Source organism: Prinia subflava, chromosome 1 (genome assembly GCF_021018805.1).
Source record: "Prinia subflava isolate CZ2003 ecotype Zambia chromosome 1, Cam_Psub_1.2, whole genome shotgun sequence".
In the NCBI taxonomy this organism is placed as follows: Eukaryota; Metazoa; Chordata; class Aves; order Passeriformes; family Cisticolidae; genus Prinia; species Prinia subflava.
Window position 1 is genome coordinate 141,252,296 of NC_086247.1, and position 24,075 is coordinate 141,276,370.

A 24,075-nucleotide genomic window follows, 5' to 3' on the forward strand; every position below is an offset into this window, starting at 1 on the left:
AAGGGTTATTCCATCTGAAGTACGAATCTGTTAAATATGTATTCACATTGCACCAAAATACTTTAGCAGTTCCCTTGAGTGAGAGATACTTGTTTGAGCAGTCTATGCATTATATGAAACATATTTTGGGTTGGATAGATAAATTTAACAGTGTTCTTTTAGCCATTGTGCTGGATGCACTACAGATCAGCTTCCTCATGTATTCATTTAATGGCTCTCCATTGCACAGGGTTTTGTCTGATGGAAGGAAAATCAGTTTCTTTAAGAGGCCTGTTTGATTTCTTTACCAGCTCTTCAGTTTGCTGGTCCCCAACATCTAGAATTCAGTTTTCTATTCCATCTTGCACAGGACTGAATAGAAAAAGGTGAGAAACAGGGAGAGTCAAACTCTGTCACCTAATTAGACCAGATGGATTTTGCACTAGACTGTGAATTAGCTTTGCCTGGAGATGACTGAAAGTTGGTCTGTGCTTCAGGGGAAACCTCAGTGTCTGGAAATCTTATTCCAGGCTTATTTTTGAAGACTGTTACAAATAGGATTCTTGTGAAGAAGGCACTTTAAACAGCATCATGACAATAACATCATCATAACATAAATAACTCTTTAAGCTGCACCTGATTGTAGCAATTGTTGAATGAAATGCTGCGCTTTTAATTTCTCCTCTAAAGAGTACTATAAACTGAGGAAGATGAACAACAAGATGGCCAAGGAATGAAAAAGCTCTGTCTTGAGTTTGAATAGGGCTGCTTGAACACTGTATCCTGCAAATCTCAGCAGAGCTTCAGGGAGTCTCAAGTCTTACAGAACTGTGCTCATGGTCAGACTGAATGTCATGGACAGAAAGGTCCTTCTGTGATGTGTTCTGGGTCAGTGAGTAATCACTTCCATAAGAAATTCCATTTCTATGGAAGGTTCATTTTCCCTTGTTTTATCTCTAATAAAATCTCTTGGGAGTTGGGTAGAAATGACTGGAAGGTGGGGAGAGGCAAAGCAGAATCTTAGGAGAATGTGTCTCTTGCATCTCTGCATCCCTGGATGGGGATGGATAGGTTTGTTTCTTGTTTGCTTTCTTTTCTTTTTTTTTTTTTTTAATAGATTTGCAAAATGCTGCTTTAAAGTCTCACTTCTGAAGTTCAGTCCTTTTAATTTTTTTTTTCAGACAAAGGGACAGAAATATATTCTGAATAAGACTAATTTTTGATCTATTTATCTCCAGCAAGGTTGGGTGCCTGCCCATCACTGGCTGCAAAGCGTGTAAGTGGCAGTTCTGTTCTCTGTTTTTGCCTCCTTGCTGCTTCTGTTTGATTAACTCAGCAGCAGTTGGGTATTAGCTGGATAAAACTAGCTCTCCAAATGAACATGTTTATTGAGGAGAACAGGGTGAATAAAGAATTAAATTCTGATGCTAAAAAAATTGGTACTTTCCTGGAGTGATGACTAATCACTGAGTGAAAAAAATCCCCAAGAAACCCAAAGATAAAGGCAAATTTCATGGAATCTGTTCTATAGAAATACTTTAAGGACTTAGGTTCCAGTGGGTGGTCACTATTTGTATCTCTGGGTAAAGAAACAGAACTAAGGAGCTAAATGTATGGATGTGTTTACATGTGTATGGACTGCACCAAACCAGGCTCAGCAGGTTGGTTGGACCAGGTGAACCGGGCTGGTGCTGCTTTTGCATTGGCAGAAGTGCAAAGCACTGCCAGAAAAGGAGAATTCTTATTTAGGTTACACTTTGTACATTTCCTTTCTGCTGCTGTGCTGTCAGCAGCCCAGCATTAACAGTCTCTCATAGGGAAGGGTTCCATCTTTCATGACTACTGTAAAAACATGAAATAGGAAAACATGGGTTGCAAAGATGGAGGAAGAGAACAGTGTGAAATCAGAAGTTCACATGATGCTAATTCCAGAGTCTCACAAAGCTACAAAATAAGATAAGACACTATCTGAAGGCTAATGGAGAACCCACAAAGCAATGAAATGGAGAAAGAAAAGAAACAAAAGGAAATACATATATAAACAAATTAGTCAAAGGAGCTTCGAGGACAGTGGAAAAGCTGGACAACGTGAGGTTAATTTACGAATCAAAGTATATTTATATCTCATGTATCATGGCAAATATAGAATTCTTCCTGTCTTTCTGCAAGTGGCTCAAAACTCAGTCAGGAAAAGGGTGAACGGGTAGGTAAGTGCAAGCCTAAAAAGGCTTGAAAAAGCAGAAACTCTTTGGAAACCTGAGTCAATCTGCTTAATATATGAAATGATCAAGTTCTTGACATATTTTTCTTAGGAGCTAATGCGATATTTTTCCTCAGCCTTAATGGGGATATACAGTGACTTTCAGCATAAAAGGATAGCTAAAGTTAGTGGTATGGGTAGACTCCTCTTCAGGACAAAAAAAGGATAATTTCACGAAGAAAATAGCTGTTGCAAATGTTATCATTTTAGTTGATTTTAATTTTTATTAATGGACAAGTTTTTTTCACTTGTGGGGAGTTTAAGGAAATATGTGCTATAGTGTATATTAACTCAGGGTTTGTCCCAATTTGAAATCCCAAGGAATGTTCCCACTGCTTTCAGTGACTGCGTGGTTTGACCCAGCCAGGCAAACATCGTTGCCTGGAGGCTGAGTCAGATAAGGGCTCTTACAAACCTCATTTGAGCAAATAACTCACATAAAGAGGAAATTATTTCTGAGTAAGCAGCAAGCAAGCAGGACACCAAGTTATCTTGACCCTAATTTGATCTTCCTGACATTCATTACAGTCATCTTTTGGTTAATGCTTTGGCTTTTGTGGTGAGACTGGTACGTGTCTCCCCATGTTCTTATGGCTCTGGCAGAAATCAGGGCTCCTCTCTGGCCCCCTGAGGTGATGAACAGATGCAGCTCAGACAGGAGAATCTGTTGCTGTCCATGTTTTCCAGGACACTAATTTTTCCCATTACCACTAAGTGTGACTTTTACACCATACAGATAAAAACTGGAGGTCATCAGTACTACGCCCTTCCTCCATGCTAACTGTGAGCTTCTGCTAGATTCATAGGTGGTCCTGGACCTTGGCTAAATGATTGTTTAATAATTCAGAAAGTTTCAGCTTGACTCACCAAAAAATTATTGCCTTCTATTTTCAGTTCTCTGAGGGAAAACAATCCACATTTAAGTCAGTAAAAGAAGAGGCTATTTACAGGAGGGTTGGCAGTACTAAGAGATGAGCAATAAAAGCCTATCTGAGATTTGTTGCAGCCTTGCTCTAAACTCCAGTTATATGGCAGATTGTGCCTTGTGGAACAGGCTCTTAGTCCTAGCCTGGATTTAAGACTGTGAATAAATATATTTTTTTTTATGCTGACTAATCCAAACAGTAGTAAATTTTTACAAACTTCCTTTGAATTACTCCTCATGGAACTTATTTGTATATTCATCTTGCTCACACAGGAGATTTGTTTGTTTTTCATTCTTTTGTTAAAACCACAGAAGATTAATAGCTGCTGATGCCTCTTGGATCGTGCTGGGCTTGCACTCTTCAGTATATTTTGTGCTTGTGTACCAGCTTACAGTCAGGCTGGGGCTGTGGTGGGGTGCAAGGGACTTGCTCTCAGTGAGCAGGGACATCAAGGATATATATATAAATATATATATATATCTTTTTTTTTATTTGTCTTTAAATCCCTGAAAGACACAATGTCACCAGATTTCTATGTAGGCAGACAAAAGAAATTTCCAAGCAAAATGGTGACAAATTTAAGTAATTGAACTTTGCCACCTGCAGAAGTGATCTACTCTTTGTTTGGCACATATATGTGCATAAGACAAACCTTTGTTTTACTTGCATGTAGTGGATCAGAGAGCATTCCCAGGCACTTGAGGGCTTGATACACTGAGATGAGCGATGGCCTGGGTGGTGCTGGGGGTACGTGGGGGTTGTGAGAGCAGCACTGAGCCCTGGGGAGGGGAGGTGTCTGTGCAGCAATGAGAGCAATGCTTTGAATCCACAATCTAATAAAGGGAAGCAAGCTGGGGTGAACTGCTGTGCAGTGCATAGGAGGGCAGTGCCTAACACACATCATGAGGTACTGAACAGCTGCCTGGGGGAGATAATATTTCATGGGGACTTTTGGGAGCACTTTTGTTAGTGACTGGCCTGAGTGGCTGCCCCTGCTCTTACTCCTCTCTCCTTTCAGACTTAAGACACACTTGCATAAGCTGCTGCTCCAGCCTAGCAGTGGGAGGAAGGCAAAAATCCTAAAAATGGCTGCAATGCAGATGATTTACATTCTCTGGCAAGTCAGGGCACAGGTACTTATTTTTGTCCCCATCTTTCTGCTTCTGCCCTCTCTTGCTGTGCTCTGCTCCTCACAGAAGCGACACAGCCCATTCCCCCTGAGCACTGTAAACCACCCCACACACCCTGGAGATGTCTCCCAGCACCCTGCTGAGAAAAGCTGTTGTTCTGGCTCAAAATCACAGCTGGCAGCTGTTATTTGACTACATAATTTTCCTCTGCATAATGCAACGTTTGAGACCAGTCATTGATTCATACTAAACTTGATTTTATGTGCTTGTGTGATTCCCCCTCTCAAGTGGTAAATTAAGAAGAATGACTGTTTTAAATTGGTGCTATGTAAAACCCAAACACTAATAAAAAATAACAGTATTCTTGATACTAATAATTCTTTAAAATGTGGTCTTTTTGTCTCATTTGAGATGAATATAATGTCCTGGACCATCGAAATTTCTGCATAGTCCCTTTGACTCAGCACTTGTTGCCCTCCACTAAGGAAAAGCAGTGGTAACCCACCAGAGCACTCATTTTGTTAAGCTCTTGTAACAACATAAATAGAGCTTGAAATGTATGAGGAAAGAAACTGCCACTTATCAAAATAGCTTGGAGAAAGATAGACATGGCCATACAATCTTGATGATTATATTTATTAATATGCTCAGCAATATTCCATAATGCTATATTCCTGCAAAAAAATCCTTATTATGAAAGTTAATAAATTAGGAACCATACAAAATATCCTTGCCCAGACAACTTGAGAAAATAAGAGAAAAATTGTAAACTCATTGACTATTCTAAGGTTTTTGACATACGGTTCTTGGCATCACATAAGGAAGCCTCCAGAGAGTTTCAGCTTGAAAATGTGACACTATAATTTTATTTGCATTTTTTTACATGGAATTATAAGTGTGTAAGGTAATTCAGAGAGAACCTTCCCCCTCCCCAGATAACACTTGCTTTTCCATGGGAATTTGCAGTCTCAGGCCACGAGACACTCACACTCAGAAAATCACACTCATCTTTAGTTTAACTGCTGTGAGGAGTCATATTGATTTCTGTGGGACCACACACAGTAGGAAAGCTGAGCATGGGAAAAATAATTTGCAGATTCAGACCAAAGAATCCAGACTATCTGGGCAGACCCTATAAAACCAGATAGTTCACTGCAGCTAGGGGCCTAAATTGCAAATAAATAAGAGGACAGCTGACATTCTATTCCATACTATATTCAAGCCTTCAAAAAAATCTGTCATTGTTCTAAGTGGTCCCAAACTCTCAAAGTATTACAATTTTCTGGGGGGAAAAAAAAATCAGTGTTGGTGTTTTATTGTTATTATTATGCTTTTAGCTATTAAAATAAGAAATAATAAAACTACACGTTTTTTTGAGATAAGATATTGAAACATTTTATATTATTTGTGAGAGAATTATATGTTCTTTCAAATTTCCTACCCTACTGTGTGTACTGCACCATATGACCCAATTTACAGGGAAGATGGGTATGAAAGACTAATGAGGGACTGTCATTAATATTTTCCATGGGGGTGTACACACTATACTGTTAAGCATAATTAGGAGCTTCCTTAGGGCAAGAATATAGATATGGGCATAAAAAGTAGAAGTTAACTATCATAAACAGAGAACAGAATTTGGGCCATGTTGGCCCAAGCTGGTGCACCCATAGCAGTGCACTCATAGCCAAAGCCCTCGGAGCTACTCAGCACAGCTACAACACTTGTAGGTGCAGCACTCTTCAGGTGTCTCTGCACAGTGCAGGCACCTCCAGAAAAACCCACGTCCCTCTTCAAACACAATGTGGGTGCTTGTAGGCTCATTTTACAAAGGTACCCTATTAAAACCTTGTCATTAAAGTCTAGATCCACATCACCAGCCTGTTTCTTCTAAATCCAAAAACTAACTACCATCATAACTGTCTGTGTATCTTTATCAAAACGCCATCTGGTTTTCCTTCTGTTTGGTGTATAGACCTATTTAAAATACTTGCAGCAGTAGTACTTTGGTCCACATAGCACATCCTTAAATGTATCTTGTTTTTCCTGCTGGTTAGATGTACTTAATCCAGATTCAAATTTCCTACACATTCTTTAGCATCTCTCAGCTGCAGGGGAATGGCCTGGTTAGAAAATATAGCCCTGGAAAATGGGGTTCATCCAACTCCAGGTGTCCTAATTCTCAGGGAAATGTTCTGTTTGGCAAGTTAGGGGGTGTTTTTTTTTTTTCTTCAGCCTTTTCCTCTGTTAAATTTCTTGCTTTCCTCTCACTACCCTGAAGAGAAGACTACTTAATTAATGGAAAGAGAAAGATCTGAGGAATTGAGAAACATTGTCCCCAGACACCCAAAAGTATCTGCATAGGGAAGCTTGGGCTCAGATTCAATTACCCAAAGAGGAATATGAATGTAGATCTTTGAAATAAATATCCCAGCCATAACACTATAAGGGAGTTTTTTGGTTTCTACCTTTGCCTTCTTTCTCTCCATTTTTCTCTGAAAGGCTTCCTGGCTCTGCAAAGTTCATGGCTGTGAAACACCAGTGGAGCCAGGAGCTTTGCTAAGCTTGTTAGCTGAAGCTCAACTCAGAAAATATCCTCTGGCTCAGACTGGTGGAGCATTTCTCTGCTATGTGCCTGCTGATTTACTGGATGGGGTGTTCATGGTATCCACTGTTCCATGAACTGTACAAAGAATAGCACAAGTTAAGGAGCTATGTTAGATCTGTAACTTGTAAAACTGGGTCTGACAGGTTTGACTTATCTCCAGCCAAATATAGTTATAGTGGCCAAACAAATGCAGCAGCTGAAGAGATACAAACTAAGCTGATTGTAATGAGGGGACAGAATGTGGCATTTCCACCTTCAGCATCAAGCTTCTTCTTGGGGATTCTGCAGGTTTTATCCAGCCAATGCTTCTGTGCTGCTGAGAGCTGTGGCCTCCAGGGTCATTACCAGCTGGGACAGTGCAGCAGGAACTCTGAGCCTTTGAATAAAATTCTCTTGTGAATCTTGTCTCAGGAGCCCAAACCTCACTGAAAATCAGTAGCATTGACTCCTAAATATATCAGAGATTATTTAAAACATCCTTAAGTCATGAGATGTGAGATTCTGTAAGGATTTGATGGGTGTTTTAATGTCTGCTGTAGAATGAGGGCTGAAGCAGATGTAAAAAGTGGGACAGTAATGCATGAGACAATTTTAGAAGAGTTTCGAAGCAGCTGAAGGAGCCTGTGGTTTTATGCATCTACTATTTCTATTTTACCATCAGGAAACTTCTGTGTCACCTTCCCAAGTAGATTTGTTTGATTCAACTCCAGTGGCAATCATCTTGATTTTGATCTGTCCAACGTTTGCTTTTTCAACACTACTAGTGTTCCTTTTTCCTTTGAGAAAAAAACATTCTTTAATAATTAGAAGCTCACTGTTGTGGAAAAGCAATTCAAAGTAGCTATTTTTCTCAGATGGCACAAATACTCCTTTAAAAAAATGATGAATCTTTTCTTTCACAATTGCTCCTTTAATAAACTATTTGTTTAAACCATATATTTCTCCTCCTCAGTGGTGAAGCTTGTTCCTTATTTAAAACAGGATGACAGGGCTCTTCCACTGTTTAGAAAGGCACTGAAGCTGGTACTCCAGAACAGAGCCACCCATTCTTCTGCTGGGAGCTAATTGATTAGCCTTAGAGCTACAGATCTGTACCCAGGGACTCAAATAAGAGGACTCCGTTTTCCTTTTGAATGACTTATTTCCCCAGGCTATCTACATTAGACATGTCCAGGTGGTCTCAAATTATTTACAACTGCAGGAACCTCTGTGGTCACAGGATTATCTGCATGGGGAGGCACATTTGAAAGTCAGTATTTCCTTCTTAGAAAACAGGACAGTCTTTGTTAGTACATATTCTCATTGGAAATACTTTTAAACTAAGCTAAGAGAACCTAAATACATATGGCTCTCTTTGCAGTCATTTAAGAGTAGTGATTTCCTCTAAGAGAAGATAATTTATAAGAAAAAAATGGTGGGAAAGAACTTGGATGTACTACATATTTTATTAAATTTTTTATGATGTGCATATATCCAGTAAAGAGATGAATTTAATGCTATATCTTCTGATCAGTCTACTCATTAATTATCAATTCAGGTGTTGAACTTAATTGTTCACAAAGAAACATAGAAGAAAATATGTAAAAGAACTGTAAGTAGGTGCCTATTCTGTGGAGTATCCCTTCTCCAACATAGCTGATGACATTGAGGGCCCAGCTTGCCTTCTGTTCCTGTTTGTTTGTTTTGGGTTTTTTTGGTTTTGTGTTTGTTCTTTGACTTGATTGTCACAACTCAAGCAGAGTTTTAGCTCATAGCAGTCACCATAATTGACTTTTTCAGTTTTAGTGATTATTTCTTTCCAGAGTATCTGAAGGGTTATTCTTAGGTCTAAGGCTGCTGGCATCTGCTCAGCCTGGCAGCCAGATGATTGTTGTAAGAGGAAATCTGACAGTCTGCACATATCTCCTGTAGTGCTAGTGCCAAGACAGCCACTATTTTAAATACCTATAGAATCGTGCATATATACATTTATAAAATGTGGTAGTCAGGTTATGGACTTGCTTCAGTTTTTAATTTCACAGTTTGTTTTCCTTGAATCATAGAATGATATAAATTAGAGACGGAAAAGTTGTATTAGGTCATTTAGTCTATCCCACTGCCAAAGCAGGATTGCTCCCTGCAGTATATTTTCCAGAGTTTTATCCAGTACTTTTCCATTCCCTGGGTTGGGCTTACACTTCAGCCTTTTTTTCAGTTAAGCTTATGTTTTGACATTTTGAGTACTTTTCTCTAGAATTCATTGAATTCTGTTACCACCCTGTGGCCATAACAACAGCTATGATGCCTGTTGCTGCTTTTCAATTGTTACAAGCTAGCTAAAGTTATTAACCCATGACTGTGTTGGAAATAAGCCCCTCTATCACATAACCAGGACTGACATTGTAAATTTGTACTTCAATGAGTGAAGCTGTGGATTAGATCTGTGAATTGGTAACAACACATATGCCACTTTGCTGTTTTCTTCTAGCTGTCATAAGTTCTTCCTCTTTCTTGACTATGAGTCATAAACAAGGTGTATATTTCCTTGGGTCTCTCTTTAAATGATTAAAATTTCTCAGTCATTCACACCCTTCCAAAATAGCACTTCATTAATATCAACCAAATATCTTTCTAAGAGTAGGCAAAGTTTTTGTGTCTGCACATATACCAAGCACGTGGAAACCTTTTTCTTGGTGGCAATAATAAATAGAAAACGTAGTCAGGAGAGGTCATATGATGATAGGACCACCAATACAAAGAAGTCTGTGCTCAGTAAAAGGCAGGGGTCAGTGCCACATGCCAGCTCCATGCTTGGCATCCCTTGTGAGTGAGGCTTAGGCTGTGCTGGTGCTGCATTAGCTGTGTCTCATGGAGCCCAGGAATCCTGGTGGCACTTATCCCTGAGGATGCTCAGCATGTGTCCTGGAGTAGGACAGACAGCTGGGTCCACAGGAGCTCTGAGCAGCCAGGGACATCACCACCACTGCCAGCAGGCTTGGTATTTCCTTCTTGGTGCCAGCAAAGTGCAACAGCTCTGTCCCAAGACAGAAACAGAGAGACAGAGGTGTCTGCAGACTGAGGCACACGTGTGCTCCCTCTGGTCTCCTGTTTGGCTGTGCAGGAAAAGTCTGCAGAGATCTGTTAATTCAGGTCAGAATGAGAGTGCAACTGCACTGCTTTGCAGTTCTTTAGCCTTTTTGACAAAGACTTTTGGATATAATATTCCTCTACAGTGTTTGCCAGCAGAAATAAGCATTAAAAATTTTTATATGTAGCAGACTTATAGTAACTAACCTCCCTGTTAATGAGATGTTAACTTGCACTGGTTTTAAAATGTGGTGGTTTCTGAACAGACAGGCTCTGTGGGATTCAATTACAGTGAGTTAATCTTTTCCCACTGAAATGGTGGCCCTGCATGCTCCTCATTTTGAGCTTTCTTGTTGCATCTCCATCTCTAACAAATCCCACTTATGCATTAGTTAATGGTTAAAAAATGCTTTGAGGATGTAAAGGAGTAGGAAGCAGAGTATTGTCATTAATACACAGAATTGCTAGTCAGGAGACCTGTGTTCCCTCCCAGCTGCATTGCTGATTTCCTGTAGCTGTGTGTGAAGATGTTGTCATGCCAATAAAGTCCAGCTGAACTATGCATGACCTGACGATGTCAGCTACAGCCAACCAAAGTATTCAGAACTGCTTGCTAAAGTTTTAGGCACCTTTGTTTAGTAGAATAATCTGAAAATTTTGCCTTACCTTCCTGTTACACTTTTCTGATAAAATTTTCTCCTGATTTATGGCACCAGAATTGGCATAAAAATTGAGTTTCTATTTGCCTCTTTTTCTTGATTTTTGAAATGAGAGTGATGAATGTTTTGCTGTCTTATCAGGGTTAAAACCCAGTTTGTCTTAATTCTTTCATGTCTTTGAAATAAAAAAGTGCTGGGAAATCACAAAGCAGATTGTAAAATGCTATTTTTCCCTTCTCACTTTGTCTCTGGCACACATTCTGTGCATTCATGAAGATGAAACCCACCTCTGTAATACATGGTGGCTCTGCTTGTTTAGCACATTTCCTGGCTTGGGTTGGAAAAACAACTTGTGAATAGGGTTAGACCTTCACCCACTGCCATTTCTTTGGCAGGTGACAACATAGGAGATCATTTTGCACAGCTCTAATCACTGTTAAATCCTTCACAGATACCAATCTAGAGAGTCAGGACAGAGCCTATTTGACTCAAAATTGTGCAAAGGAGACTACTGGTAAACCTACCAACCCTCTCAGTTAAGCCCCTCAAATCCTGTGCCAGGAAATTTACAGAGGAGATTAATTTTGATTTATTTCATTTCTCTGACCCTACTATGTATAATTCCTTCATAAGAATCTCATCACTTCTCTTTGTGTTTTCTGGGGTAAAAGTGAAGGAGCCTGAAGGGTTCATGTCAGCCTCAACATGACTTAACTGAACTGTCTTAATCTGTGGACCAATTTGCTCTACAGGCCCCTAAGGAAGGAACTTGTTGATTTTGGCAGTGTTTACCTTTCCTACAAACAAATCCATCGTTTTCCAGACCGGCTGGCTCTTAAAAATCACTTGAGAGCTGAGGAAAAAAAAACCTGCCCCAGGCTGCATCAGTATTCTTTTTCTTATGTTTGGGGAAATCTTTTGTGCTCTCCACAGATGCTTGAGGATAATCCATAGAGTCAAGATTATTCACAGAGTCAATAGAAATGCCTGTAAAGTTCTCTGAGTTTAGTTTCCCTCAGTGGGGGGAGTGAAAGCCCCTGTCAAAATAAAAAGGAGGAAAAAAAGAGAAGATTCTTGACTGAGTTAGCTGTGTTCTCAACTGCAGTTGTGGAGAGGAAATGAAAGGGATGACTTGAACCTGCTTGTCTTTCACTTTTGGGAACAACATGCCATATTTTTTTGTTTTGTTGGGTTTTTTGTTTTGTTTTTCATAAATTCCATACCAATAATTTTTACTGTGACTGATAAATATCTGCTTTTAGATATTATATATCAGGAATCAAATTCCTTGTTTCCAACCTAAACTTGGCATGTTCAAGTTCTTAATTATTCACACATATATCACATGAAGTGATGAGAGCCATGTGAAATATTGCAGAGCCACATTATTCACCTCTGCCTGCCTGAATTGCACTTTCTCACTAGTTTGTCTCCACCAGAACCAATCACTTAGCAATCAGATATTTAGTATCTTTTTACATGCACTATTATTTAAAAAAAAACCCCAACTCCCAATTTTTTAAGAAAAACTTTTTCATCTACTTCCACTGCCTTGAGGTTCTGGCGTTCTTCTAGTGTGTGTGTGTGTGAGCTCTAATCCATCCCTGTAAAGAAAATGAACCCCACCTCTCATGTGAAGACAGCAATCAGTAGACTTTGAGAAATATTTTTTGCTTCCTTTACAATTCTGAAAAACTTATCGAGTTTCTTCAAAGTAAAAAAAAATGTTTAGAAAGGGATAGTAGCCTCTGCAGCTCCAGGCTGCTCCTCACTGAGCTGGCTGTTTTGGGTCCTGTTTTGAGGTTCTAGCCCTTTAAGGAATTTTGGCACCTAAATCAGGTTCTGTGATGGAAACCAGTCATCTAAAATATCTGAGACTTTAACTCTGTCATTGTATATAGCCCCAAATCATTAAATTGAAGCTATTAAGTCACGTTTAGAGGTTACTAGCACTTATTAGCTAAAGTTTTATTATCCCTTCAACATCTATATCGTTAGACTCAATGAACCTAAGGACCTAATTTTACATTTTCTAGTGCACAGGCTGCATTTTACTACCTTTTGTCTGATAATACCTCTCACTGAGGGGCATCATCCTTTACTAATTACTCCTGTCCACACTGCAGCAGGCCCACTTTGGCCTCCCCAGTGCTCTGTTTGGTGCACACTGCTTGCTGGAAGCACACAAGTGCTAGCCCACCAGGGTGAAGGATGGGTGTCACTTGCCACAGGCAAGGTCCCACCAGTTGGGGTCTGTCAGCACTTGGAGAGACCTGACCTCCCTTCCTGCAGTTTTACCCTCTGATGTGTTCACAGGCAGCAGCCACAGCCCCTCTCTGCAGTGATTTCTGCTGACTTAATTGTTCTTATGTTTAGGGGTTCTCTCTGCTGTTCTTTCAATGCTTTATAATGTCAGTGAAAATAACACATTGGACACAAACTGAGTGTTTGCTTGTTTATATAAATTCTCCATGTTCCTCAAAGAGCTGAATTTTATTTAGATGTAAGAAATTAGGTAGACCTCAACCACAATATAGAAGATGTGGGAAAAAGTAGATGGAAGACAGTGGTTCAAAATCTACTGCTTCAAAATCTTTGTTGGGCTAATTTTATTAATTTTGGCTGATACAGGTTAGTGTGATCATGACAGTGTGATCAGTCATTTCAGTCAGAAGGGGGCTGAGAGCCATTGTGGTGTGGAATTGGAGACAGTAGCCTCTCTGATCAGCAGTCTTCTCATGAGAAGATTTTAATCACCTGCTTCCCTTTCTTTTCCTCTTCAGTCTGCTGTGTTTTCTCCCATCTCTCACATATCTCTGTCAGCTGAGACTATATTCTGCTATACATCAGATGGTTTCACCAGACTATCTTTTTTTATACTCCATAGTTCAGATTTTCTGTTTACCATTCTCCCCGCTGAAAACTGCTACTCTGTTTTAGACCTGTTCTCCAAAGGCTGATCTCCTTCTCTATTTTTGGGATTAGTGCTATTTGGCATATCCTCGACATCAGGCTGAATCACCACCACCACCCATCACAAGCAAACAAGTATTCCACTCACCAGCAATCCCTAGGCAGTGTCAGTCCCCTGTAGCCACAGTCAAATTGCACAGAAGTCCCCAGGAGGAATGACAGGTCATTATGATTATTTTGAAAGGAGTGGTTTTAAATATTTCCCTAAAGAGGTACTACCCCTCCTGATGCAGGCCAACATGCTGCTCCAGTCACAGCTCAGCTGCTTTCAGACATTGAAGTCTCTGTCTCCAGAGCTTTGTCATACCCAGCTCCCCTGTTGCCCCTATTTTCACAGACGTTTGCTCTGTAAAGAGCTGGTTCTGTAAATGGCACCACCGCTTATAAGTGTGGTCAAGCTGAGCCAGATCATTTTGGCAGGTGAGGAAGTGGCTGCACAGGGAGGTTTGGCTTCACTCAGTGTGTTGGGGAAGAGCAGCAGGAGCTGCAGGAACCTCTCTGGGTGACTTAGCTGCAGACTGAACCCACATCCACGTGCAGCACCCACCACCAGTGACCACAGTGGAGCCTCCAGGGCCCTGTGCCCTCACGGGACATGGACCTGGAGGATGTGGGACATGGACTGTGCCTGTGCCTACCCAGGAATAAAGGAAAACAGCTACACCTGAGTGTGCCTGCTCTCCCAAACCAGCTGCAGGCTGTGTGCTCCGAGGGCTGCAGCCTTTGGCAGGTGTCTCTGCAGAGACACTGGCGGCTCTTGAATAGGGCTCCCATGTAGACAGCTATTAGCAACTGCACAGAAAACATTTTTAAAAGTCAGGTATGAGATAATTCTGGAAGACTTTAGTAACTGAGAAGAAAAATATACCACTTGAATACACAAGGAAAAAAATTGGCAAATGAAGGCTAAATTAATTTCAGAAAATGTCTAGTCAAAGGCACAGACCATTAGCAATGTCCATGCACAGCCTGTCATAACTTGTTTTCATCTCTGCCTAGTTTTTGTTTTTCCTGTAGGAAAAACTGCCTTCAGGACCCAGTGTGCTTAAAATTTTCCACAATTCAGTGGTCTACAATTTCAAATCTTCACTTGTATTTTCAAAAATTTGGAATGAATTTTTTAGAGGTAGTGACACAAACCAGTAATGAGATGTTTAGCAGTTAGATAAAAAATTCCATTTGGCATAAGTAAGGCTTATATTTGTCCCCAATTTATTAAATCAAGTATCTACTACAATTATGAAGCAAGATATTTTCCTAATATTTAGACGTACCATCTTCCATGATACTTTTAATTTGTGTCAGCAATCAACTTAAAATATTTAGCAAAGGCAAGTGCAGTCTGCTTCTAGGTATTTCATGAATAAAATACCTGTTTGATATAAAATTAATTTTTCATTTTACCAAATAAAGATATCAAATTTTTGGACCAACCCCCAAAAATTAATTAGGACACTGAATTATCAGGGTCAAAAAAATGTTGCAAATATATCCATGAATATAAGGCTTTTATATACGTTTTCAGGTTTATATTTAAGTATCCTTTCAGATTTCAATAAAGTGACTGAAATGTAAGGGCTGAGCATAAGTTTTTGAGAGCCATTTCATTTCTGAATGCTTAGTTTATAGCCTTTGATCAGAGATGTGGAAAACAAAATGCTGACTGTTGCACAGCCTAGCATCTGCATCTAGGCTCTTCCAAAAAAATCCTGGTTATAGTGCTGAGGATGTGCAATACTTGGACTCTATGCCTAAAACAGGACTGTGAGCAGGAACTCTTAATTTAGTCACAAAGAAACACTAATGAGTGTTTTACATACCAGTGCTCCCTCCCCCTGAATTTTAGTATTTTTGCTGAGAAGCATGAAATATTGTTGTCACTCATGTGAGCAATTCACAGCAAGGAAGCTTCTCCTGCGTGCCAGCATCTGTAAATTCTCTTCTGAAAGTGCAACAAGGATCATGCTTTTTCTTTCTAATAACAGCATAGAGGATGTGGAGGGAGCAATTTAGCCATTAGTCCTGCAGTTAAACTGCAGGAGGCTCACTCTCTTCTCATATTTCAGCTCACTGGGGGCCAGTAAATGGAGACCCCATTTCCCCAGGGTGGCAGAGATCTCAGAGAGTGGTAAATGGTCTCTGTTGCCTTCTGGGAAAGGGAGTGCCCATTCTCCAGGCAGTTGGAAAGTTCACTTTGGAGAAGGAATGGGTCTGTCCAGTCCCTTCACCATGGGCTGCTTCTCTATTTTATCCTGCAGTTTCATCCAGCCTTCAGAACTCATCAACCATTACTTTTGCAAGCTGAGTGCTCTAACAACAGGCTTAGTGTCATCTTGCTCTGTGTCTTTCTCCTTCACTAGAAGATCTTTATTACTTTTATAGAAAATGGAAAATCTTTGGTGGGAGAGGTTTAATTGTGCTCTTCTCTACCTGGATAGCTTTAAAGTTAGGAGAGCATGTAGAAAAGAGATTACGTAGAGCTCAGTATCCTCAGTTTTTCCATAAACTCTTACCCTCAAAATAATGAATAGTAGAGGTGGGTATAAGCTTCTACTCTGCTCATGTTTAAAACAAAATGAAGAATATTTGTGGAATTGTTTTCAAAATCTGCCCTTTTGTCTTTTAGGTCCTGTGAAGAGGAGGTCCTCATTTGTGGATTTACAGCTTGGTGAGACTCAGACGTTTTCTTTGGCTTAGAGACATTACAGAGTTTATGCACATAATGATACAGAATTTGAGACATCTGGGGAATTTTTATGGTAAATGTCTGCATGTGTCCTGATTTAAATACTACAAATATCTAGGACTTGTGACAACTTCAGTGTTGGACACAGTATTTAGGATTTCACAGAAGCCCTGCTCCAACCCCTTATTTCAATCCCAGTCACAGAGTGAATGAGATCTCAAACAGGATGTGAGGTATTTTCTGCAGTATGCACCCCTTCCTTAGGGCCAGAATTCTTGAGCTGTGACTGATTTGTGTTAAAATATATAATGTTTAGCATTAATTTTAGTCTGTTTTTATTTAATCTGTTTAATGAATGGTGAGCTGGCCTTCCACAATGGTTCCCATAGCACACAGATGGACACCATTCTAATGAGCCTCCTGGCTCAGAAGCCAGGAGGAGCAAGTACAAAAAACCAAAAACAAAACAACAACAAAAAACACACCCAAAACAAACAAACAAAGAAAAAGCCAACAAATCAGCTGTAAGATTGTGAGATTTTGAAAGGGGGTGGGCGGTGAGAGACAGCACTAGGCTACACATCTATGGTCATTCATTGGTGGACCCATGAAGCTGTTTTGGTTTGGTTTTTTTTTTTGGTAAGATGAACAAATAGACATGTAAACCAGGCACTGAGCCTAGGTTCTTATGCTCTTCTCAGCCACACTTACAATCTTGGGCATAATATTGCAGTACCTGTTTGTTTTGCAGCTGGTTTGTGTTTGACTGTCTGTCTGTCTGTGATTTGTAAGACAGATGCAAGATTGTTAGCAAAAGATCATACACGCTCTGACCATGCTCACAGAAGAATAAATGAGGAGATATCAACAAAGCCAGATATAAAAAAGGAGCTTGCTCAGGGCAGGTCACAGCTTTTGTGCTGTAATCTTTCCTTCTGGCTCCATCACTTCTATTTGAAGAGTTGCTTATGCCAGCATATTTGGTCTATACATAAATCCTAGGGAGAATGGTTAATTCAAGCCTATTGCCAGGTGCAGTGTTTTTTATTAGTGAGCCTTGTAAGATTTGATTGTTTTCTTAAAATATCATATATAGAGTAATGTGGCTGAGTGAAAATCACTGTGTTTGCTTTTAAAAGATTTGAAGTTTCCAAGGCCTTGCAGTGACGGAGGAAAAATGGAAAGAAGGAAAGAAGACAAGAACAAAGGAATGAAGGAAAGAGAGAGAGAGAGAGAAAGGAGGAAAAAAAGAGAGAAAGAGAAAGAAGGAGAAAGAGAGAATGAGAAAAAGAGAAAGAGAAAAAGAGAGCAAGAAAGTGTAAAGACAAGCATAAAGTCTATTTTGATGATGTCTTTTAAAGTTTTAATCATGAAACCTGAATGTCAAGAGCTGGCAATACTGCAGGTGTGGAAAGCTTCTAAGTGGCCATTTTCATCACTGTTTGGTCCCTGGGAAAGGCCTTTTTTTTAATATGTGTATGTGAGGAAGCTTTTACTCTGTGGCAGTGGGAGCTTCACCTGATGTCAATTTAAAGAGACAGGTGATTTCTGCAAGTTGCAAACTAATGTGCCATAATTCCCCAAGGTATAAATTAATACAAAATATATGTCTAATAATATAAGGCACTAGACACAGAAAGCTCATCCTGAGCAGCAGAGCTGTAGTGTTGAATTCTTCTATAATCAAAATATGCAGGCAACTTGAGGGAATGTCTCCAGATGGCTGATTATCCATTAAAAACTCAAACCTTTGATACAGGCCTATAGAATGGATCACCTCCCATGAAGAGAGTATTATTTTCAATTTCTTTTATATTTACAGATATTGGTTTGGCATGGAGTGGGGAGGGGATGATCCATGATAGTAACTTCATCCTTAGAAGGTTTGGTTATTTTCATTAGGAATGAACACATGGGAAAGAGTCCTACCCAAATTATTTTTATTTACTCAGAATCTTTTTGATATTGCTATTTTCCTGCTTATAGTTCTCTGTAGTTCAGTATACAGTTCTTCTTTATGGAGAGCACAATTTCCCCTCCTGTTTGATTTTCACACAACTGATGTTAGAGCATTTGGCCTCACATTTTCCAAAAGGATCCCTGCTATTGCAGAATGTACTATGCCATTTAGAGCCAAGAGTTGTCGGGTTTAGCTGAAATAAACCCTTAGAGAACAAACCCAGCTGTACTATGAAAATCTGTACAGGGGGATTAGATGTGGCTGGACTCAGAAGAACCCCTCCTTGCTCCTGTTCTTCTATAGGTGGCTTTTCATACATGATTTTACTTCCCTATTACATGCATGTTTAAATTTTTCTTGTAATTTGCAGCCGTGACAGGAAGGGGTTGCCCCTCTCTGGCACTTGTTCAGTGTCCTGCTCCTCAGGACAACTGAGAATGAGTTCACTGAGATATTCACTGAGATATTCACTGAGATATTCACTGAGATATTCACTGAGATACAGGAGTGCTGTGAGGGATTGGGGGTGGGCCAGCAGTTGAGACATAAGAAGCTCAAATTAAATAAAGATTTGAGGTGTTAATTTTTTTTTCTACACCAAAACAACATGTAGAACTTTTCTTTTGTTCACCTATATTCAATTTAATGAATTAGGAAGTGTTTCTTAGAGAATTGGAGAAAAAAAATAGAAAAAATAAAAAAGGACAGATTCACAGAATTGGAAGCAAAGCAAAGCAAAAGTGACTAAAAGCAAATCTGTGACAAAAGGACTCAGCCAAGGTGAGCTGGGTTCCTCAGAATCATCTGATGGCAATCCATATTTCCTAGGTGCTTCAGAGGAATGGTCATGCACTCCCACTTACAGATTTTGTGGGTTAAAATGTCTGTGTTGACTATGAAACTGCAGTTTTCTGATGGAGCTTTTCTGTAGTTGGAACATTTACAGCCTCCTTTTCCTGTGAAGACTTTCCAGAGTCTAATGTTAAAATCCAATATGCCACTAATAGACTTTTTTCATCTAGCCACCTATTTCTGGGAAACACATTTATTTAAGATTGTTATCCCCTGGATGGTTAATGGGTTAAAAAGTCATTAAACACATTCACATGCAGGCAGCACCATTATAAAAGCCTTTTTTCCTGAGCTTCCTAGAATAAAATCACCTTCAATGGAGATAATGCAAGAGATTAAAGGCCTGTTTGTTCAGGATAGATTTGTTTCTTAAATGGATTTTCCTGTCAGTGACTGAGTAACCTTAGAAGTGTGACAACTGTTAGTATGCAATATTACCTGTAAGTCTGCTGGTGAGGAGGGATAAACCCCTCATGACTTTCAATAGAGACTGCATATTTTTGTAAAAGATTAAATCAGCTCTGAGTTACAAAGTGAAAGGATGAAATTCCTGGGTGAAAATCTATGGCCTTTGTTATACTTGAGGTCAGACAGTATGGTCACTTCTGAGTTTAAACCTACAAGTGGAACTTCATTAAAAAGTAGTGGTCAACTCAATCCAGCCTGCTTTTTCATGTAGGCTCTTTTTTCCCTTCTCTTCTCTTTGGAGCTTAAGCAAATGCTTATGAAAACTTTTAATTAAGTTTTAGCTGCGCCCCAAGCCTTGCATAATCCCAAGATCAGAACTGACATGTTCATTTGCAACCACAAGATCAGGAAACTAAAGTTGGTTTTGCTTGTAGTCAAAATCCTACTACTACAGTTGAAAGGCAAGAATATCTAGGTAGTCTGATAATCCTTTCTAAAATGAAAGAAAGAACATTGAAGCTCTAGTGTCTGTATAGAATATTCTACATAGAAGGCAGGGAAATGTTCCTTTTGGAAAACACCAGCATACCATATTTGTGCTTATGAAGAGTTATTGTGATGGACCTAAGTTTGGAGGAAGTGGCAGAGATGATCTGGGTTTCAATTTTGAACCAGAATTTAAAAATAGTTATAGGTTACCACATCACAGCACAGTATGCCTAAAATTTTACATCAGACTAAATGTTGGACTCTAACCTTGTGTTACAGACTCAAGAATCGTAGCTTTGTCTGAGATTTATTTAATCTGAAATTAGCCTTACCAAATACATATTGGTCCTGAGACTACACTGCACTCAGACACTCACAGTCCTTGTTATCCAGCCTCAGTGTCCTTGGGAAGAGATCAGGTACAGGCAGACCCCTCTTCCTGTGAGGTGCAGTGAGGTATCTCATACATTTTACCATATCACCACCTGCAAGAATATAACACAAGGGATGAGTCTCCCTTTGGTTTGATGGTATAGGATAATGAGTTTAGGGGCCCATGGCAAAAAGGAATTACGTGTTACTGAAAAAGAATAATGTTCCTGAAGTGAAAGGTAAAGCTGGATATAAAATACTCTAAGAGGAACTGACCACATAGCCCAATGAGAAATATTTAAGGAAGGAAAGAAAAGCACTGGAAGGAAAAGCAGAGGGGAAACTCCATTAGAATTCAAATTGGAGGAAAAGCTCCTCCTTTATTCAGTGATGCAGGGTTGGATTAGAACTGGAATGAAAGATTCAGCCAGCCATGCCAAAGACTCTAAACTACAGGTCCTAGGAAAATGTTATGACTTCTAGCATCTTTGGTAAGATTTACAAGACAAGTAAATTCTGTTCTCCTCCTGATGAAGAAATCAAACTTTTACTGTGGCTTCAGTATTTCACCACAGAGGTGACTATTGTGACTTTTAAGCTGGAAAATCACTTTCGCTCTCTTAAAATGCGATTTAACTCTGAGTTGCTTCCTGAAATGGTTCCACCTAGAAACACTGTACAAAATTTGCTGCAGAACAGCACAGAGAGAGGGGCTTGGGAAATAACACATATCAAAAGTAAAATGGTTCTGAGAAGGAAAATCCACTGAAGGAAGGACCACTGCCCAGGGTTCATGGTGGGTGGTTAGGGCAGTGACATGAACTGAAAATGTCCTTGTTCAGACAGATACACACTGAAGGTAGCCATTCCTATCAAGCAGATTGGGGACCTCTAGCTTGGCCTCCCACATTTTTAGACCTTCTTTTTCTTATATCAGGTGTCTAAAAAAAACCAGATGTCTAACACAATTCTGTATTTTAGGAAAATATTAATAATATTTTTTAAGTCTAATCTGTCTCTGGCTATGGTAGGAGGTTTGGAAAGAGATAATCTTTCAGGTCCCTTCTAAACCAAACCATTTCATGATTAATGTGGAACACAAAGGAATTTGATAAATTTCGTATTTACTGTGAGTTGAGTTGCCATTCTCCTTTTTTTTTTTTTTTTTTTTTTTTTTTTTTTTTTTTTTTCTTAATGTCCTTTTTCTCCTTACCACATCAGAACATTGTAGGAGCTACATTTCTTAATTACCATCCTCATCCTTTTTCCCCAGGAATCTGAACCAAGCAAAGGTGGAAGGAAGTGGCAAGAATACCACCTGGGAAACTTTAAGGGTTGAGAGACCACAGACTTCCCAGATGCATACAAAACCCCAAGCTGCATTCATGAGCTGTTGTAAGGATTGCCTGAGGGTCAGGAACACATCAAACCAAGGTTTTATTCCAGTGGTTTTGAGGTTTGAGGTGAGCGTTGTGCTGCTCTGGTAACATCCTGAGGGGTGGAGTGTGGAAAAACTGTGAGCAGGAATTATTTGCTCCAAGTGCATTAGTTTACTCCTGAACAGAGGTATGATTATAGGGCTACTTTGCAGTAAGGATAAATGTTTTTCTGTCTTTTAAATGCATATGTCAATGGTATAGTTGTTGTTACTAGCATTAAGGTCTAGGGAATAATAAGAAAAGAAGGACAATATTGTATTACAGGTTTCTATTTCTCACTGATCTGTTATAAATAAAATGTCATGCATTATTTACACAGCAAACAAAGAGTTGTAAATGCTTAGAGGGAAATGAGTTAATTCACCACTCACATAATTTAAGCTCTGTTATATAGTAGCTAATTTGAGACCACCCATTTTTTGTAATTGTGGTTTAGAGAGATTAAAAATAATCTCAGGAAATTGAATTTAAACAACCCAATAATTATTCTGGTTTGGCTCCTGTATTTATTTTTGTATAAGGATGCTCACTGATAGCCGCCAGCTAGTCAAAATAATTTACTTAAAAATCATAGCAGAGTAAGTGAATGCCTATAAGTAATTGATCTCTATGGTAGATTTTTCCCTATAGAAGACTAACCACCCAAGTATATTATTTGTATTGCAGGCAAAAATATATTTTTAATTAATATTGTTTTTTAAATACAGAAGCAAGAAAAATTACAAATAGAGAAGCTAATTCGTTCATCTACATATTTATTTGTTTTTTATATAACTTTCATATGTATCTTCTGTCCTAGAAGCTGCATGGAAGAGGCAGAAAATTTTCCAAGTAGGAAATGAGATTTAGTTGAAAAAAATTTATTTTCTTGGAATTAAAAATAATCTAATGAAATTATAAAAATAAATATTTAGCTGGTTCAGTTTCACGTAGAAATTTAAAAATACTTCTTGTTTCAAAAGTTGCAGAGTGAAATTACACTGGAGAAACACTCTGATGGATAGGATGTCTATTTTACTTCTGGGATGAGAAGACTAAGTTATCTTATTGTTACATATCTCTCCTGTGAGTGATAAGTACATTCAAATCTCTTTCTTTAGCTCTTCTTTCTAATTGGTTGCCCCAGGTTTTCTTCGTGCTGATGAGATTTTAATGTTTTTTTAACCTAACAAATAGGTTGATATACTCAAATGAAAGGCTTTATGTAAAAGATTGTTGCTCTAAAGACATTACCGGAATGAAAAGGAGTTCTTTCCTTTTTGATAATCTCTTCCTTCCTTCCTGAATACAGTTTTTATGGCATCCCAAATAGGCCTCAAGGTCACAGTGTGAATAATCCAAGACTGGGACTTTGAACTGGTTTTGAAAACTATGAAGCTCGGTAGATTTTAAACACCTCCTTATTTTTCCACATGCCCCAGCACATCTTAGCTTTGGAGCTATGCAATAAAGAATACTCCCAGTGAACTTTGGATCTTATATCTAAGCAGTTCCCTTTCTTCTTCTCTTCTCCCCCTCACCCCTTTTCTTTTCTTTTGTTTCTTTATTTTTTAATTTTTTCTGCCAGAAGCCTAATCTTATCATACTAACGGCATGGGATGTTCTACAGTTTTAACAAGACACCTACAAACGTGATCAAATCTTGATACCCTTGTTCCCTGCACCTACAGTCTTTTTTTCTCCTCTTCCCTCTAAGCGCACACCCCGCGCAGCCCGCGGCTCGCCGCCAACACTCCCGGTGCTCAGATCACACCTGGGACCCTCTCACCGGCCCCTTTCAAGATTTCTGGGGAGAGATGAGAACTCTTGGAGCTCAGCAGGAAGTTCAGCAAGTCAGGACACCGTCTCTGGCTGGGGTTACCCGTGGCTTGTCAGGAGTGCGTGTTGTTACCTGCGCCGGCACTCAGGCCCAACGGAGGGAAGGGAAGCAGAACCTGCCAGGAGCCCTGCTCAGCCAGGAGATGAAACGGGTGAGCTCCTGCAGCACACAGGAGCAGGTATGGGCTGGGCAACACCTAACACTGATGGGGAAGAGCAGAAAAATACCTTTCAAATGGCAAGAGTAAAATGGTTAACTAGATCACCTCGTTCAGAGCTGCCTGGGAGTCCTCTGGTAGCACTGCTGCCCATCAAAACTCTTATGGCTGCTGTGGTCATGAAATGCCATTTATTTTGGAGAGAAAGTTTATCTGTGTCTACATAAAAGACAGGAAAGAAACCATATATGAGCCCTGCAGTCCATAGGGACATGACTTTTAGGCCAGACTA